Here is a 17,861-nt window from a genome sequence, read left to right as displayed (position 1 = left end):
CTCACGATGGCTTACCATCACGATTTCTTGGAGCTCAACCCAAGCCCCCCCAGCTACAAGGCTGGCCCTTTACCAGCTGAGCCGGCTCCCCAGATTTTGTACATAAGTAACAGCTGTGAAAAAGTGGTTGAAGCCAGCTGTGTCGGCTCATTCCTGCAATGCCACAGCTTCAGAGGCTGAAACAGGAGGATTTCCAGGTCAGCCTGAGCTGTTGTGTGAGGCCCTGTCTCAAAAACAAACACAAAGCAAACGACAACAAACTACGTAGACTCAGATGCCCTGGGTGAGCAAAGCCTGGAAATTTCCACATAGAAAGTAAGTCTGGCTTAGCAGAAATCTCGTCATGACAGGAATAAAGGTCATAACTGATTAACAGAAGATGGATCTGGAACACCCAGTAACCTGAAGTGGTGTAATTTAACTGGCTGCCAGCACCTTCTCCCAGCCAGCTAGCCTCCAGGAGTCCCAGTTGTGTCTGCTTCCTTCTGCCCGGGAGACCCGGGAGACCCAGTAGCCTGCTGCCAGGAGCCTGACCCAGGAATGGGCAAGCCTTCAGCTCTGACTTGACTCCACATCCCGTTACTCGCTGCTCACGTGAACACAGTGTCCAGAGCTAACACGGCAGTAAGTCTAAACTCCAGAACTCTCAGGAAGAAAAAAAAAAAAAAGGAGTTGCCGCAGGGAACTTCATGTTCCTCCTAAAGTGGATCATGTTTCCAGCCCCTCCTCCACTCACTGCTTCCAAAACAGACTTTTGAAAAGCCAGGAAAACAACAGAACTGATAAACAGGAGCTGCCAGCAAACCCAGCTCGCTCAGCAAGTATCTCCCTGGCTCCCTGCGCAAGGGACACCGTAGCCCAGTTTTTTGACCTTTGGTGCCATTCGTCTTAGATCATAAATCTGTAGACCTGGGGCCACTGTTTGCTCTCAGGACAGTTTGAGGGATGTAGCTGCCCTGACTAAGGAGACAAAGGGAGGCTAAAATCCAGCTGCAGATCACCAGCTGTGGAGTGGTGACCGGACAAGTAGCTTTCCTCACTTGTCAGGTGGGAACTATTGTTCACCTCAGATCTGCTGTAACGGTGCAAGGAGGCTGCATATGTGAATGAAAATGTGATCTAGAACATTCCCTTCCCCTTCTTTCTAGAAACAATTCTCTGTCTCTCCTCCCTTACTTTTTTTTTCTTTTAAAATACTATTTGTGTGTGTGTTGTACGCATGTGACATGTGTGTTTCTGTGTGTGGTGTGTGCATGTGCACATGTGTAAATCTGTCCTTGAGACCAGGCAAGAATGTACTCTTCTCCATCACTCTGCCCTACCTCTCACTCCACAGTCAGACTAGAGGCCAGCAAGCTCAGTGCTCCTCTTGTCTCTCCCTGCCATCACCACTGATAAGGTCACAGGCTCACACCGGCGCAGCAGCGGTCTGGAGATTTGAAATCACATCCTACTCCTGCTTGCAAGGTGGGAGCTCTTGCCTGTTGAGCCTCTTCTGGGATTGTATTTTTGTTTGTTTGTTTTGGTTTGTTTGTTTGCTTGCTTTAGGCTGAACCTTACTTTAGCCGGGTCAGACCTTGAGCTCACCTCAAGCCTCTTGAGTGTTCTGGGATTCCAGGCATGGGCTTCGCACCTTGTCGCAATTCCGTTTCTCATCCTTCCAGAGTTCTGCTCCACAGATATAAGCAAATTAACTGTATGTACCTGTAGTATACTTTTTTCACCTCTCTGCTTCCAAAGAGGAACACAAAGCTGCTCGGGCCTTCCCTTTCTTCCTAATCTATCTTGGAAATCTCTCCTATCTGTGTGAAGAGAGCTTCCTCATTCTCCTTCCCCCTCTCTCTAACAGCACCGTTTATTTAACCACCCGGTGAGGGAAGACGTTTGGATCACTTCCAGACTCGGCCTGTTGTGAATGACAGTGGCATCCTCTGTCGGATGCTGCCTTTGTGCCATCCGACTGTGTGGCTAAGGAGTTTATGCCTTAGAATTTTTAAGAGTAACTTTGCTGTTGTATAATTTTCTGCTCTTGTAATTTTGATGCCTTTTGCCCAATTGCGCCATTTTATGATTTTTTTCAAGAAGGTATGAGGAGGTGAATGGGATTCCTAGATGTAGGTTCTTCCAGAAGGCAGGGCTGGGTGGCCCAAGGAGAACGTTCTGCCTCTAAAAGTATGATCCAAGCCAGGTGTGATGGCACATACCTTTAAAGGAACACAGCTGCTCCTCTGGTAGAGGAGAAAGTTTATTAAATAAAAATGTGAGAGCAAAGGCAAAGGCAGGGCACCTGGGAGAGTCCGGAGTGGACATGACCCTGAGCCATGTGGGGAAAGAGGCAGGGGAAGGAGAGGGGAGAGCAGGGAACAGGCGCAGCAGCCAGGCGGTCTGAAAGCACAGAGAGTGTGGGTAACAAAAATGGAAGAATTATATAAGGAAGAGCCGCTTGGCCCCTGGGCTGCAGGGTTCAGGGTAGGGGCTGGATATGCTAGCCAGGAGAACCCCATAATGGGTAGGGATTGCAGGGGAAACCTGTACTTGTAGCTGCTGAGCTATTGATTCAGCCCCCCAACTACAGGGGTTTTTTAGAATGATAGGTGAAGATGGGCGCGGTGGCACAAGCCTGTAATCCCAACACTCTGAGAGGCAGAGGCAGGCGGAGCTCTGTGAGTTTGAGGCCAGCCTGGTCTACAAAAGCGAGTCCAGGACAGCCAAGGTGACACAGAGAAAACTTATCTGGAGAAAAAAACAAAAACAAACCAAAACAACAAAAAATGACATATGGACATATTCTTAAGCTAAGGTTTTTTTTTAAGGGTCTTACTCTTTTAGTCCCCTGTATTATAAGAGTTTATTTAGAAGTTAAATAAGAGTGGCCTAGGGATGCAGATTTCGATTATCTCCGATTTCATGTTCTAACGAGGCAACAGTTTGATGACGTTTTCATGGCAGTCAAAGGCACTTTTCAAACACATAGGCAGAAACATTAAATAGGTGGCCTAAGGCAAAACATATTTAGTCTCAGATGCTGTCAGCATGCCAGTGCTCTGTTGAACATTCCAGCTGCTTTACACAACGGCCACAAAGCTGTGCTAGGTCACGTACAGAGGGTGTTAAATGGCTAGTAAGAGGGTAACTGCGTTCACCAATAATTGGTCATCAGCCTCCTGGCCTCCCACATTTCAACCTCTCTGCCATCACTGACGCTCCAGTCAGTTCCTCAGTCTTTCCCGGCACTGGTTAAAGGCACAGTTCTGGGAACCTGTGTTCACAGCTCGTGCTCAGCTGTGCAGCTGAGACTCCAGACAGTCTGCAGTTTCGGCAGCTGGACAGAGCAACAACCCCCTCTCCATCATAACCTGTTCAAACATGGCGGACCATTTCAGTTCTCAGCCACGGGCTTGTTGGGCTGCGGAAGTTTCCTGCTAGCATGCTAGGACATTTCAAGCCATGGACATTCAGTTAGCATTTCAAGCTCTTGTTAGTCAGTACTTTCTCCCCTCCGAGCCTTCAGTGTCTCGATCCTCGGAACTATCTGGTGTCTCAGGTGACCTGTCAAGGAACAACAGGTGCCACCCAGCCCCCAGCCTCTGACATGTCCTCTTCAGACTCCTCTGTTGGCATCCGTGACACAAATGTCCTCTAGGCTCCTGCAGTTCTCTGTTCTCCATCATCTCCACTGGCCTCCTTTCTCTTGCCGTGAAAAGCAGGCCTTGGGGCAGTGTCTTCTGCAGGCTGCTGGCATTCAAGAACAACAGAACCTCAAACCACAGGAGCCCAAGGTGTGGTAAGAGACCACAACAGTTCCTCCTCTCTGCGGGTGGGGGTTGGGGTGGTTGCTAAGGCTGCCGGGAGAAAATGCTGTAAACTGGATAACTTAAACAGTGACATTTATTTATTTAAAAGATTTGTTACCAGGTGGTGGTAGCAATCCCAGTGCTCGGGAAGATAGAGGCAGGCGGATCTCTGTGAGTTCGAGGCCAGCCTGGTCTACAAAAGCGAGTCCAGGATGGCCAAGGCTACACAGGGAAGCCCTGTCTCAAAAAAACAAAAACCAAAGCAACAGCAACAACAACAATAAAAAAAAATAGTTTATTTACGTGTGTGTGTGTGTGTGTGTGTGTGTGGTCTCAGAGACTACAAGAAAGCAATGGATGGGTGTCTAGGAGCTAGAGTTACAGACAGTTGTGAGGCACCCACTGTGGGTTCTAGGTATTGAACTCTGATCCTTTTTAGATTACTAACGTATGTTAGTGCGCCCCATCCATGCCTGGTGACCATAAAGGTCAGAAGAGGACCTAGAAATGGAGGTACAGAGGGTTGTGAACTAGCTCGTGGGTGCTGAGAACTGAACCCAGCCCTCTGGAAGAGCAGCCAGTGTTCTTAACTACTGAGCCAGCTCTCCAGCCCCTCTTCTTTCTCTTCTTTTCTTGTCTCTCTATTTTGTTTTCTTATTATCCTTTTTTCACAATTGTAAAATATGTCACTGTTGTTTATTTGAGCTCTCTCTAATTTTGTAGGCACTTAGAACTATAAACTTTCCATCACGATTGCTTTCATTGTGCCCTGTGGGTTTTTGTATATTGTATTTTCATTTTCTTTTGATTCCAGGAATGTTTTTATTTTATTTTTTCATGGAGCCACTCATTGTTCAGTATTGTGTTATTTAACCTACTTCATCAAGGGTTCCTCTTGATAACTTATAATTTTATTCTGTTGTAATCAGATAGGCTGCAAGGAATGATTTCAAGTTGCCTGTATTTCTTAAGAATTGCTTTGTGACCTGAAATATGATCTATTTTAGATCCACGGGAGACTGAGAAAAGTGTGTATTCATTGGAATGTTCTATATATGTCAAGTTCATTCGCTCTCTGTTGTTCTTTAATTCAGATATTCCTCCCTTTGTGTCAGGATGACCTGTATCTTGGTTACTGTGTCCTATTGCTGGGATGAAATGCCGTGACTAAGGCTACTTATAAAAGAGAGCATTCAATTGGGAGCTTGCTTACGCTTTCAGAGGCTTAGTTCATGATCATCTTGGGTGTGTCAGCAGGCAGGCAGGCCTGGTGCTGAACGGTAGCTGGGAGCTTACATCTGATCCACAGGTTGGAGGCAGAGAGAGCAAGACTGGACCTGGTGGGCTTTTGGAACAGCAAAACCCACCCGCAGTGATATACATTCTCCAACAAGGCCACACCTAGTCGAACAAGGCCACACTTCCTAATCCTTCCCAAACAGTTCCACTAACTGGGGACGAAGCATTCACGTATATGAACGAGCCTACAGGGCCCAATCTCATTCAAACCACCACAACCTGTCAGTTAATGCTTTCATTAGGTTATTGAAGTCCTCGCCGCTGCTGAGCTGGGGTTAATCTGTGACTCTGCCTGTCGTAGTGTTTGATTTATGAACCTCAGTGTACCTGCATTCCGAGCAGGCATGTTCACAACTGTAGTGTCCTCTTGCTTGGTTGTTAGCCGAATAAGTAGGAAGTGATCATCCTTATCTTTTTCCTCAATAGCGTTGGTTTGAAGTCTGCTGTGTGACACCTGCTTGTTTCCTGAATCCATCTTCTTGAAATGACACCATTAGTGTTCAGAGTTAATATTGAAAGTTGTTGGGAGTGGTGCACACTTTAATCCCAGCACTCAGGAGGCAGGGGCAGGCTGGATCTCTGTGAGTTCAAGGACAGCTTGGTCTACAGAGCTAATCCCAGGACACAGAGAAACCCTATCTCAGATGACAACAACAAAACAAACTCAGCTGGATGTGGGGGTGCAAACCTGTGGTCCCAGCACTCTGAGAGGCAGAAGCAGGCAGATCTCTGTGAGTTCGAGGGCAGCCTGGTCTACAAAGTGAGTCTAGGACAGCCAAGACTACACAAAGAAACCCTGTCTTGAAAAAAACCAAAGGGGGAAAAAAACCTAAAACTAAAAACAAAACAATAACAAATAAAAAAATCCTAAAGTAAAGTTGTGAATTGGTTCTGGCCGCGTTGTTGACTTTGCAGTGTTGCTTTCTCTACCCCACGCCACCTACTACTATTGTAGCATGGTTTATTTTTCCCTCTGGTCTACCTTGTGAATGACTTGTTTTTCTCTTCAGTCTGTAGGGATCCTTCAAGTATCTTCTGTAGAGCTGACTTCTTGGTCATAAATCCCTTTCATCTATTTTTATCATGGAGAGTGCTGCGTTTTCCTTTAATGATGATGGATAGCTTTGTTTGGAATACTATTCTGGGTTGGCAGTTGTTATCTTTCAGAACTTGAAATACACCATTCCAAGCCCTCTGGCTTATAAAATTTCATTTGAGTAATCTGTTGTTATTCCAGTAGGCCTGCCTTTCTGACTTTCTTGCTGCTTTCAATATACTTTCTTTGTTTTGTTTATTTCGTGTTTTAATTATGTTACAGATGGGGAAGTTCTCCGGTCTTGTCTGTTTTGGTGTCCTGTTTTTAAAGACATTCTCACAATGTAGCCCTGGCTGCCTGAAACTCTCTTTGTAGACCTGATTGACCTCAAATTCACAAAAATCTACTTAGCTGCCTCCTGAATGTTGGGATTAAAGGCCTTTTCTCCCATGCCTGGTGCCTCTTGTATTTGGATTGTCATATTTTTTCCTAACTATGAAAAATTTTTGTTATGATTTGCTATGAAAATTTTTATTATGATTTTCTTTTTTTAAAAAAAATATTTATTTCTACATATGATTACTCAATTTACAAGTATGCCTTGCATGCCAGAAGAGGGCATCAGATCCCAGTATAGATGGTTGTAAGCCACCATGTGGTTGCTGGGAATTGAACTCAGGACCTCTGGATGAGCAGCCAGTGCTCTCATCTGCTGAGACATCTCTCCAGACCCTTTAAGTGTTTTCTATGTGTAGTATTAGATTTTTCACCAAGCCTACTTTATTTAAGGTCCTTAAACACCTTTACCTCCCTTCCAACACCCCTCCCCCACCAAACCGTAGGTAGATTAGTAGGGAAAAGGACTGTAGTCCTCTTTTATCTACTTCTTGCTGATCAGGGTCAGTGGGTCGTTAGGGGATTGCCAGACTCAGTCCTCAGGATACCAGCAGTCCAGTCCAAAGGTCAACACCAAGCAGTAACACAAAGTTAGCAAAAGCTGCAAGACTCAGTTGGATTGCCCGGAGAAACGATTCTCTCCACGAAGTCAAGTGTCATAGGTACCTCCTCTCCTCAGAGCCCACCCATGGATGTTCTCAGCTGGCCAAAGTCACGCCCCTCGCACATGAGCGCTCAGAGCAAAATACCACATGCCCAGCTTATGGCAAAACATCACATGACAAAACTGAGTCTTCAAGGAAACCAGAAAATTCTACCTCATCTATGCCTTTAGAATCATACCATAAATCTGTTATTTATAAGGTGTTCTTATACCCTACAATTCCCACTGGGACCTTTTATGACTCTCTTAAGACCTTGTTGAATGTTGCCAGTGCCTTCACTTTGTCTCAAGCTTAGATACTCTTCTTGTTGTTCTACCCTGCTGTTGAGACATTCAGCAGAGTTTTAGGTTGACTTACTGTGTCTCTTATTGCCAGCATTTCGGATTTGTTTGTCTTTAGTATTTTAATATCTCTGTTGAATTCCTCTTGCATATCTCCAGTTGGTTTCCATGCTGGCTAGGTTTTGTCAGTTTGATGTAAACAAGCATTACCTGGGAAGAGGGACCCTCACCTTGAAGAACTGCCTTGATCAGTCTGGCTGTCAGCAAGTCTGTGGGAGCATTTTCATGATGAATGATTGATGCAGGAGGGCCCAGTCCACTGTGGGCTGTGCAACCCCTGGGCAGTGGTCCTCAGTGGCGTGAGAAGGCAGGCTGAGAAGGCCAGGAAACAGAGGTCCTCCATGGCCCTTGCTTTTTTTCTTGCCTTGAGTTTTTCCCTGGCTTCCTCAGTTACCCGGAACTGTAACCTGAAGCAAACCCTTCCCTTCCCAAGTTGCTCCTGGTTGTTGGTATTTATCACATTAACAAAGAGCAAACCAGGACAACCTCTTTATGTCATTTGGCTCTCTGTGTCTTTGAACATACAATCATCGTTCTAGGTTTTCTGTCATTTTATCTAACTCACTCCCACTAGGTGCCTTTACTGTGGGATGAATAATCTTAAAAGGAGCTATATTACCATTGCTTTTGTGTGTATTTCTTATGTTACTGCATTGAGATTTATGTGTCTGGTGTTACCTCTTTGCTTGCCTTAATTTTTTTTTTCTTTTAATGATTGAGATTATGACAGCCAAGTGTGGTGGCGCAGCCTGTAATCACAGCACTGGGGAGGCAGAGGCAGGCAGATCTCTGTGAGTTCAAGGGCAGCCTGGTCTACAAAGTGAGTCCAGGATAGCCAAGGCTTCACAGAGAAACCCTGTCTCGAAAACCAAAAAGAGAAAAAAAAACAACCCTCAAATAAATAGCTTCACTATGTCCTTCAAGACCTTAGGGGAATAGAAAGATTGAGATTATGTTATAATTACAAAGTTTCTCCCTTCTTTTTCCTCCCTCTACACTCTCTCATATACCTCTTTTTGCATGCTTTCAAATGCAGAACCTTTTTTAAAACTGATTGTTACTACATGTATATATGTATATACATATACACACTGCTCTGTATAGTAGTACTTGTATGTATGTTTTTCAGGCTGGTCATTTGGTTTTAGAAAACAAATTTTTAGACAACAAATTGGTGTGCTCTTCTCTCTGACATTTTTCCCACTCTCAGCTTGGCTTAATTCTGATCAGCTGTATTCTCTTATTTGTTTGTTTTTTGTTTTGGGAGGTTGTTTGTTTGGTTATTTGAGACAGTGTTTCTCTGTGTAGCCTTGGCTGTCCTGGAACTGGATATGTAGATCAGGCTGGCCTCGAACTCACAGAGATCTACCTCTGCCTCCCAAGTGCTGGGATCAAAGGACCCAGGAGGGGCACCACCCACAGTGAGCTGGCCCCTCCCACATTGTTCATCAATCACAAAAATGACCACAGGCTTTCCCACGGATCAATCTGGTGGGAGCATTTTCTCAGTTGATCTTCCCTCTTCCCAAGTGACTCTGATTTGTGTTAAGTTGACATAACCTAGCCAGCCCACATCCTGCCCTGGGCTGACAATTAGCTGAAAAGGAAACCACAGCTATTGGCTATCTGTGCTACATGCAATTGTCTTACTAGCCAATTAACAACAGTGGCGCCTCAGACTCCAATAACTGTTGGAAAGTAAAAAGCCCAGGATACCTCCTCCCTTCTATGTATTCATTTCTGAGGCAGGGTCTATTGTATCACAGGCTGTCCTTGAGTTGACCTTGAATTCTTGCTTGTTTCCCAAGCGCTGAGATTACAGGCATTTACCAGTTTATGTGGGGCTGAGAATTGAATATAGGCATAGGTCACTCTAGGTGAGCAAAATGCCAGCTCACCCACACCCCAGCCCTACTTCATCCTTGTCAAAACTCTAAAACTTTACTTCTTTCCCTTTTCAGTAAAAGTGGGAAAACCTAACTTCCAGCCTCCTTAAAAATTTTATCGTACTTATTTATACACGAATGTGTGTGTGTGTGTGTGTGTGTGTGTTAGGGTTTAATTTAGGCCTGAACTAAGTTAAGGACCTGGACAATTACACACTTACAATTTATGCAGCCTTAAAAAGGAGAGCCTACAGGTGGACATACCTGTAATCCCAGGAGGGTTCCCAGCCTGAGGAGTGGGACAGGGCCTCCTAGACAGCTCCGTGGGTAAGGATGTCTGCTGCCCAGTCTGATGGCCTGAGCTGGGCCTCCTAGACAGACATTGTGGTAGGAGACAGCGCTCCTCTGTCGATAAGCACCCCCAGATACAAATAAATACACAAGGATTTAACATCCTGCCCCATGGCTAAGACCAAGCTGGTAAGCCAGTGGTAGAGCATGTGCCCGAGATGTCTGAAGCTCTGGATTCAAGTCTCATCACACAGGTGAGCACGTAAACATACACACTCACACACACAAACACACAATTAAAAGGTGAGATGGTTCAGCCGCTAATGGTGCCTGCTGCCACGCCTAACATCATGAATTCAATCCTGGGTACCACACAGTGGAAGAAGAGAATAAGCTCCCTCAAGTGGTCCTCTGACCTCCATATATATGTTGTAATATGACTGTCCATACACTAATAATAATAATAATAATAATAATAATACTGATACTTCTTAAAGAAGGATGAGTATGATAGCACATAACTTTACTCTCAGAGCTGGGGAGGCAGAGGCAAACATCTCTGTGAGTTCAAGGCCAACCTGCTATACATAGTGAGTTCTAAGACCCTGTTTCAATAATTGCTTTTCTTTGAATTAAAATGGTAAATTTAGCCAGGTGGTGGTGGCACAGGCCTTTAATCCCAGCACTCTGGAGGCAGAGGGAGACATATCTCTGAGATTTTGAGGCCAGCATGATGTCCAGAGCAAGTTCCATGACAGCCATGGTTACACAGAGAAACCCTAACTTGAAAAACCAAAACCAAACAAACAAAAAGATGGTAAGTTTAACGATACACATTTGTAACCTCAATTAAAAATAAAATAAAATCTGAAAAAAAAAAAAAAACAAAACAAAACAAAAAAAAAAAACAAACAGACTTTATTCTAAAAGCACTGGACAATTCTCCTAGTCACTATTCTATGGCTGTGAAGAAACGCCATGGTCAAGGCAACTCTTACCAAAGAAAGCATTTGATTGAGGGCTTGCTTACAGGCTGAGGGCTGCTGTGTTCCCATCACCGTGGGTCGTATGCTGGCAAGCATGGTGCTGGAGGAGTAGCTCAGAGCTTCACCTCTTGATCCACAGGCAGGGGCTGGGGTGGGGCTAAGGCTGTATCTCTTAATCCTTCTCCAATAGAGCCACTCCCTGCTGACTGAGCATTCAAATACTTGATTCTGTAGGGACTGTTTCTTACTCAGACCACCACAGAAGCCATGTTTTAAACAGGACAGAGGCCTGCTCAGTACACCTTGCTTCCCAGAACTCCTCCACCATTCTAGTTGCACTTGTTTTCCCTCGTGTCAGGTTGAACTCTCCCAGACTGCCATCCATCTCTCTGGTGTCCAGGCTGCGCTGCTGACTGCCTTTGACTGTCCTTCTCCCTACATGGTGAAAGCTGCGTGTCACTGGGCATCACCCTAAGTTAAAACCCTGGGCAAGGCACCGAGTGTCTGTCACGATGATCCTAAGCTTCAGGGGTCTCCTGCTTCGACACACAGAGCGGCAAGCCCCAGCACAGGGAGAAGGTGGCTGTCTGCAAGCCAAGGACAGACGCTTTGAGAAGAAGCTGACACCGTGAACTTGGACTTTCCGATCTCTGTCACTGTAAGAAGATGATGTCTGTGGTTTAAGTCATGCTGCTCTGTGATGCTTGGTACGCCAGTCCCAGCAGACTGAAAGGAGTCTGTTCCCGAAGGATCCCTCTTTGGAGTCAATGCTCCGTTCTGAACACAGACATGCACAGAAGCAGAAGGGGGCAGTCTCTGTGGGTTCACGTGTGGCTAGCTCCAAGAGCCACGGACAAGCACTGCTGGGAACACAGCTCACCTGCTAGATGGGGTGGAAGGTAGCGGTTAAAGTGGAAGGTAAAATGATTCGCCAGCCTCGACACGTGAAGCATGGGGATGATATTTCTAAGTTGGCCATGAGCATGGTGTGACCCAGAGCATTGCGTGACTAACAAGGAGCATTTATCCCGGTCTTAAGTTCGAAGATCTCTGCAGTCATTCTTGTTCCAACATGCAGCATTCAACAAGCTGTCTCGTTGAAAGGATTCACAGTGCTACCTGTTATTAGTATATTATTTTTCTCCGTGCTACAGACACTTTGGCATTTATTTTACTGTTGCCATAGGAACTCAGGTCCGTAATCAGCAGCTCTTTTCACTCTGAATATTGGGCTTCATAAAAGGCAATTTTGATGAAGGTGAAGAGTGCCCAGCCAGAGGTCTGGCAGAAGAATCCTGTTGCAAACAGTTGCAGAATTAGCCTGGATGGTTCTTTGTTAGCCTGGCCTGCAATTAGGCAGACTTGCAGTGGCTAGCCAGGCCTGCCAGAGGATCTGCGGCTTACCTGCGATGGGGGCCGGTGTGTGTGAGCGTGTGTGCGTCCATGTGTGTGTGTGCGTGCTTATTTAATAGAAGATGAAATTTTGTCCATCTCACCCCTCTCGTTCCTGGACTGATCTCAGTAAGAGAAAGATGTGACTGTTTAAAAATAGTCCCGGGGAACAGGGCTTGGCGGTGCATGCCCGAAATCCCCGTACTGGGGGAGGCAGGGGCAGGTGGAGCTCTGTGATTTCAAGGCCAACCTGGTCTACAGAGTGAGTCCTGGACAGCCAGGGCTGTTACACAGAGAAAACCCATCTTGAAAAAAAAAAATGAATGAATAAAATGGTCCTGGGGCTTGGACAGAGGCCTCAGTGCATGCTGGGCAAGTACTCTCTGCTGAACTGTACTTCCCACCTTTTATTATTATTATTATTGTAGTTTTTAAACTTGGCCAACTCGCCTAGGCCACCCTTAAACTTGCCTAGCAATCCAGGCAGGACTTGGTCTTAGGAGTCCCCTTGCCTCCACACCAGCAAACGCTGAAGGCCTGCACTGCCAGCCCTGGCTTCAGAAGCAGTGCTTTCTGTTTGCTTGATTTTATAAGATTTAGTTTTGATTTATTATTATTATTTAGAGATTTGCTTAATTTATTTCATGGTGTTTTACTGACATGTGTGCCGGGTGTCTGCGGGGGTCAGAAGAGGTCGTCAGATCTCCTATATGGATCAGCCACCATATGGGTGCTGGGAATTGAACCCTGGTCCTCTGCAAGAGCAACAAGTGCTCCTAATTGCTGAGCCAACTCCCCTGCACGTTATTTTTATTCTTTTTAATTATGTGTATCAGTGTATCTGTGTGTGTGTGTGTGTGGAGGGGGGTGTGTGGGATCCCCTGGAGACAGAGCGACAGGGGTTCTGAGACAGCTGATGTGGGTGCTAAGAATTGATCTCAGGTCCTCTGGAAGAACAGTGCGTGCTCTTAAGCATCAAGCCATCTCTCCAGCCTTCTCTAACTTGGATTTTGGTTGGTTGGTTGAGTTACTTTGTTTTTTTTTTTTTTTTTGTAATCTTGTTTTATTTTTATTTTGTTTGTTTTTGTTTAATGATCTCACTGAGTCCAGGCTTTTTTTTGTTTTTTTTTTTTTGGTGGGAATGAGGTCTCACTATGTAACATAGGTTGACCCCAAAGTCATGAAAATCCTCCTGCCTTAGGTTCCCAAGGGCAGGAATTAGAATTATGTGTCAGTACACCCTGAGATGCTGTCAGTCAGGAAAAGATTAGAGCATTATAGACAATAAAGGTTCTCTTTAGTCAGTAAAAGTATTATTCCTTTTTGTATTATGGGATATTTGGAAGCCATAAATCTTGCTCTTTTTTTTTTTAAGTATACATTCCCAATATGACATTTTGGTGGAATATTATTTAACTTTAGTGAGAAATAACCCTTTAACTACAACACAAAAATCAAGAGGTACCCAGTAAAACATTTTTTTTTCTTTTGAGACAGAGTCTCATGTAGCTGAAGCTGGCCTCAGACTGATTGGTATGTAGCCAGGAATGACCTTGAACTCCTGATCCCCCTGCTTCTACCTTCCAGGTTAAGTATGTATTCTTAATGGATCAAGTACACACATACACACACTGTCACAGAGGAACACATGATGGGAGCATGTTTTATATACACCACACTTCGCTTTTTCTCCATGTTTCGATACCATTTTTATCTCAGATGTATAAAATGGCCAAATGTACTTCTTTATAAGTTACATACTGTGAGCTTGAGGCATCGTGTGAGATTCTGGCAAAAGCAAGATGAAGACCACACAACACTTACTGCCCAGAAGCAGACATTTCTAGTTGGCAGTTAAAGATAACTGGGACATTCTACCCCTTGTCAGTGTGACACACAAACACACCACTTTAAACCATGTTCATTCCAGGTGCATAATGCTGAGGTTAGCTCAGGAAGGAGGTATTGGTACTTGTATAAAAACTCTTCTATTTACATTTTTTTATATCTTTCTCCCTGCTCCCCCGAATCACTTCCAACACCCTAACACTAGGTAGGAGAAAGAAAGGGTTAGTGGGAGAAGGGGTGTAGTTCTCTTAGCTGTTTCCTGCTGGTTAGGGTCGTTGGCTCCTTGAAGCCAGTCCAATACTCATTTCAGGAGATCTCCAACTTCTGTCTCACTGCATCAACAGCAACAGGAGCCAAAGGCGGGGAAGCAGGAACAGGCTTGTTCTTTCTTGGAGCTCCTCTGCACTTTCTGGGCTCTGGCATTTGTTCTCTCTCCAGAGTCCTCAGATTTAAACTGTCTGCAGCTGGCCAAGAACTCCTCTCAGAGCCCGCATGAGGCAAATAGTCTGCTGCTGTGGACCATCTGAATCAGCCCCACATCACACACCTGGGATTAAAGCAAAAGCATATTTATATCCACATTAGGAGGAAAGAGGATGAGCGCACATGGGAATCTAGGTTGATTTAGATATGTCATCAGAGGTCTAGGCACTGGGCAGCTGGGCACCATCAGCCCCAGGTAGACAGGACAGCAAAATCCCTGTCCACGGAAGGAGCAGTAAGTGCCAACTTCCTGTAGACAACAGGGCAGTGTTTTAAGGGACTGAAGGTGGCTCGCTGTAGTTGGAAAGAAGTGCTGGGGTGGGAGAAGAGTGTTAATTAGACGAGATCAGTGGTTCTCAAGCCTTTGACCACAACTCAACTACAGCTAAACACTTCACATAGCCTCACCGTGTGTAAGCACTGGTCTGCATGCATGTACGCACATGCAGGCCAAGTAGAAAGGAAACCAAACAATACCCCTACTAAATGTACTCGGTGTTTTTCTGCTCACTTCCATCTGCTTGTTTTCTAAGTGCTAGTCACGACTCACTAAGATGCCTTCAAAACCACTAATAGGCACTATCTGCAGGTTGGAAAGCTCTGGGGTATATTACGTCTGAGGACTGATATCCAGGCCGGAGAGATGGCTCAGTGGCTGAGGGAGCTGGCTGTTAAGCCTGGAGTTTGAGCCCGAGAGCCCACACATTTAAAGCAGATAATTATCTCCTGCAGGTTTTTCCCTGACCACCACAAAAATATGTCACCAAGAGTCAGCAGGCTTTATTTGGACATTCACTCTTCAAGATGGGTATAATGGTGGGTGCCTGTACTCCAAGCACTGAGGATCCTGCAGCAGGAAGATCCCCTTCCTTTCTTCTTTCCCTCCCTCCCTCCCTCCCTCCCTCCCTCCCTCCCTCCCTCCCTTCTTCCTTTCCTTCTTTCCTCTCTTCCATCCTTCCTTTTATAGGAGAGTCAGGGTCTTTCCATTATATAGCTCTGACTATCAAAGCACTCATTATGTAGAGTAGGCTGGCCTTGAACTTGAAGAGATACACTATTATCTTACAAGTGGTAGAATTAGAGGCAGGAAAAATTTCAATCCAAGGCTTGCATAGGCTGGACAATGAGTTTCAGGTCAGCCTGGATTATATAATGAGACTCTCAAACAAAACAAAGGAAAAAAACCCTAATCAGCTTGTTGTGTGTAGAATTTCTGTATTTATTTTATTGGGGCAGGAGGACTGAACTCTTGCTTGAATCTTCTGACTCTTTGGAACATTTTGTTGCTGTTGTTGAGTGTGACTCGGTTTCCTAGAACTTGGCCATGCTACCTTTAGAGAGTTAGCCTAATCCTAACAAAACTGGATGTCAGGCCCTGACCCCTGAGTGCCGAGTCATGGTAATGCCCCAAACCATTCAACGCTCCATTTCAAGTGCCCCTGACTTAGAAGCCAACTGCCTTATCCCTGTCTTCCTGCAACAGAAACATTTCCAGGTGACTCAACACATTCAGCCTTTGCCTGGCGCCATGGTGCATGCCTGTAGTTCCAGCACTCAGAGAGGCCGAGGCAGGCGGATCTCTGAGTTCTAGACCAGCCTGAGTTCGGGACAGCCGAGGCTACACAGAGAAATCCTGTCTTGGAAAAAGAACAAAAACAAACAAACAAGAGAGTCACCCATGCCTTGCTGCTGGGCCTATCTGACCAGATGCCTTTGTCTGATTTCCCTAAGACTATCCAAAGGTTAGACATGGATGTTGGTATAAACTGCTTTAATTTAGCTGTTCAAGACTGACCTCTAAGCCCCTGAGGTGGGCTAAAGAGGAAGCAGTGTAAGGAACTCAGATATAGTCATACCTTCAGGGATAAGATGTGAGACATTTGCTGTTTATTAGTCAACCAGTAATTCTAGGGCATCTGCATAGGGAGTCTGGAATAAAGCCCCTCTCCCTGTTTTTTAAAAAAACAAAAACGAAAAAAAAAAAACCAAACAAACAAAAATAAGGTCTCATATAGCCCAGGCTGGTCTCAAATTCCCAACATAGTTGAAGATGACCTTGAACGTGTGATTTCTTGCCTTCACCTGTCCTGAGTACTGGCGTCATACATGCATATCATAATACTCAGTTTTATGAGATCATGGGGATCCAGCCTTTGTGCATACAAGGCAAGCAAGTTGCCAGCTGAATGCCTAGCCACTTTGGAGGAGGTTCTGATGTCATATTTAATGCAGAGTTGAAGTAGGTGATAAAAGGGAAAGTGTAGGCTCAGGACCCCCAAAACCAAGTTCTCAGCACAAAGGAGATTCATCTGCCCCAGATGGACAGAGGTCAGGGAATAAGAGACAAGAGCAATAGGTAGAGGATGAGGGAGAAGGTGAAGGGATCAAGGGAGAGGAGAAAGGTGTATTTGTCCCAGGGGACAATGGACTGTCTGGATAGAGAGGAGACAGACGTGTCCCACAGGAAAATGGCGGTTTATACAGGTAAAAGGTGAAACCCCATGTTAGGATGGGGTGTCTAATTTTAATTGGGTGTGCTAATTAGGTGATCCAAAGGGGGCTTTTGGTTGTTGGACTTCAATACTTTGATGGCTGTTCCTTGGGGGTCAGCCACAGGAGGAGGAAGTGACCAAATAAGGGACTTGGTGGCCAGCTTTAGGAAGGCAGAGGGAATGGGAGAGAAGGCCAAGGCCTGCCAGAGCCATGCCCGCCATGCTCAAGCTGGCCAGAGTCCCTTCAGGTGCTCCCTTGAGGAGAGTGCCTCACAGACTTTACACTCACCCAGTGCTGTGTTCACCCAGGTCAGACTGACCTGCCTTCATTTACTGGGAAAAATGATTGAAGCAAGGAAAAGGAGATTCTGTGACTTTTAAGGATCTTAAAGTGTAGTCAGTGAATTATTGTGTCTGGTTTTATGAGTAGTTTTGTTTTCTTTTTTTGAGATTTCCAGGCTGGCCCTGAACCCAGTAAATAGCCAAAGTTGGCTTTGAACTCCTGATTCTTCTGCCTCCATCTTCCAAGTGCTGAAATGACAGGCACGTGCCACCAAGCCCAATGCATGCAGTGCTCGGGACTGAACTTGGGGCTTTGTGTGTGGTAGAGGAGCATTTTCCCAGCTGAGCCACATGGCTAGCCCATCAACAGTTTTATATTTCTGTTTGCTTCCTAACTTATTTAAAAAATGTTTCTAATTATGTTCTGTGTGTGTGAGCATGGGTATGCATGCCTTTAATCCTAGCACTCAAGAGACAGGCAGAGCTCTGTGAGTTGGAGATTGCCTGGTCTATATGATTTCCGGGCTAGCCAGTGTTACATAATGAGACCCTGTCTCAAATCTTGTTGTTCATTCTTTTAGGAATTTTGGTTTTAAGCAAACACCTTTTTTTTTTTCTTGTTCTTCAACTTTGCTTCTTTCTGAAAGACATTATTTTATTTTCTATTATT

General features: G+C 45.2%; 1 protein-coding gene across 3 annotated transcripts in view; it reads left to right on the top strand.

Moving 5' to 3' along the window:
* Ndufaf6 (NADH:ubiquinone oxidoreductase complex assembly factor 6) overlaps window positions 1-17,861 on the top strand; it is a 129,439-nt gene that overhangs the window by 60,759 nt on the left and 50,819 nt on the right. The window lies entirely within an intron of this gene.

Source organism: Meriones unguiculatus, chromosome 6 (genome assembly GCF_030254825.1).
Source record: "Meriones unguiculatus strain TT.TT164.6M chromosome 6, Bangor_MerUng_6.1, whole genome shotgun sequence".
NCBI lineage: Eukaryota > Metazoa > Chordata > Mammalia > Rodentia > Muridae > Meriones > Meriones unguiculatus.
Note: the sequence above shows the minus strand (reverse complement) of the source record. Positions and strands in the feature narration are given on the sequence as shown.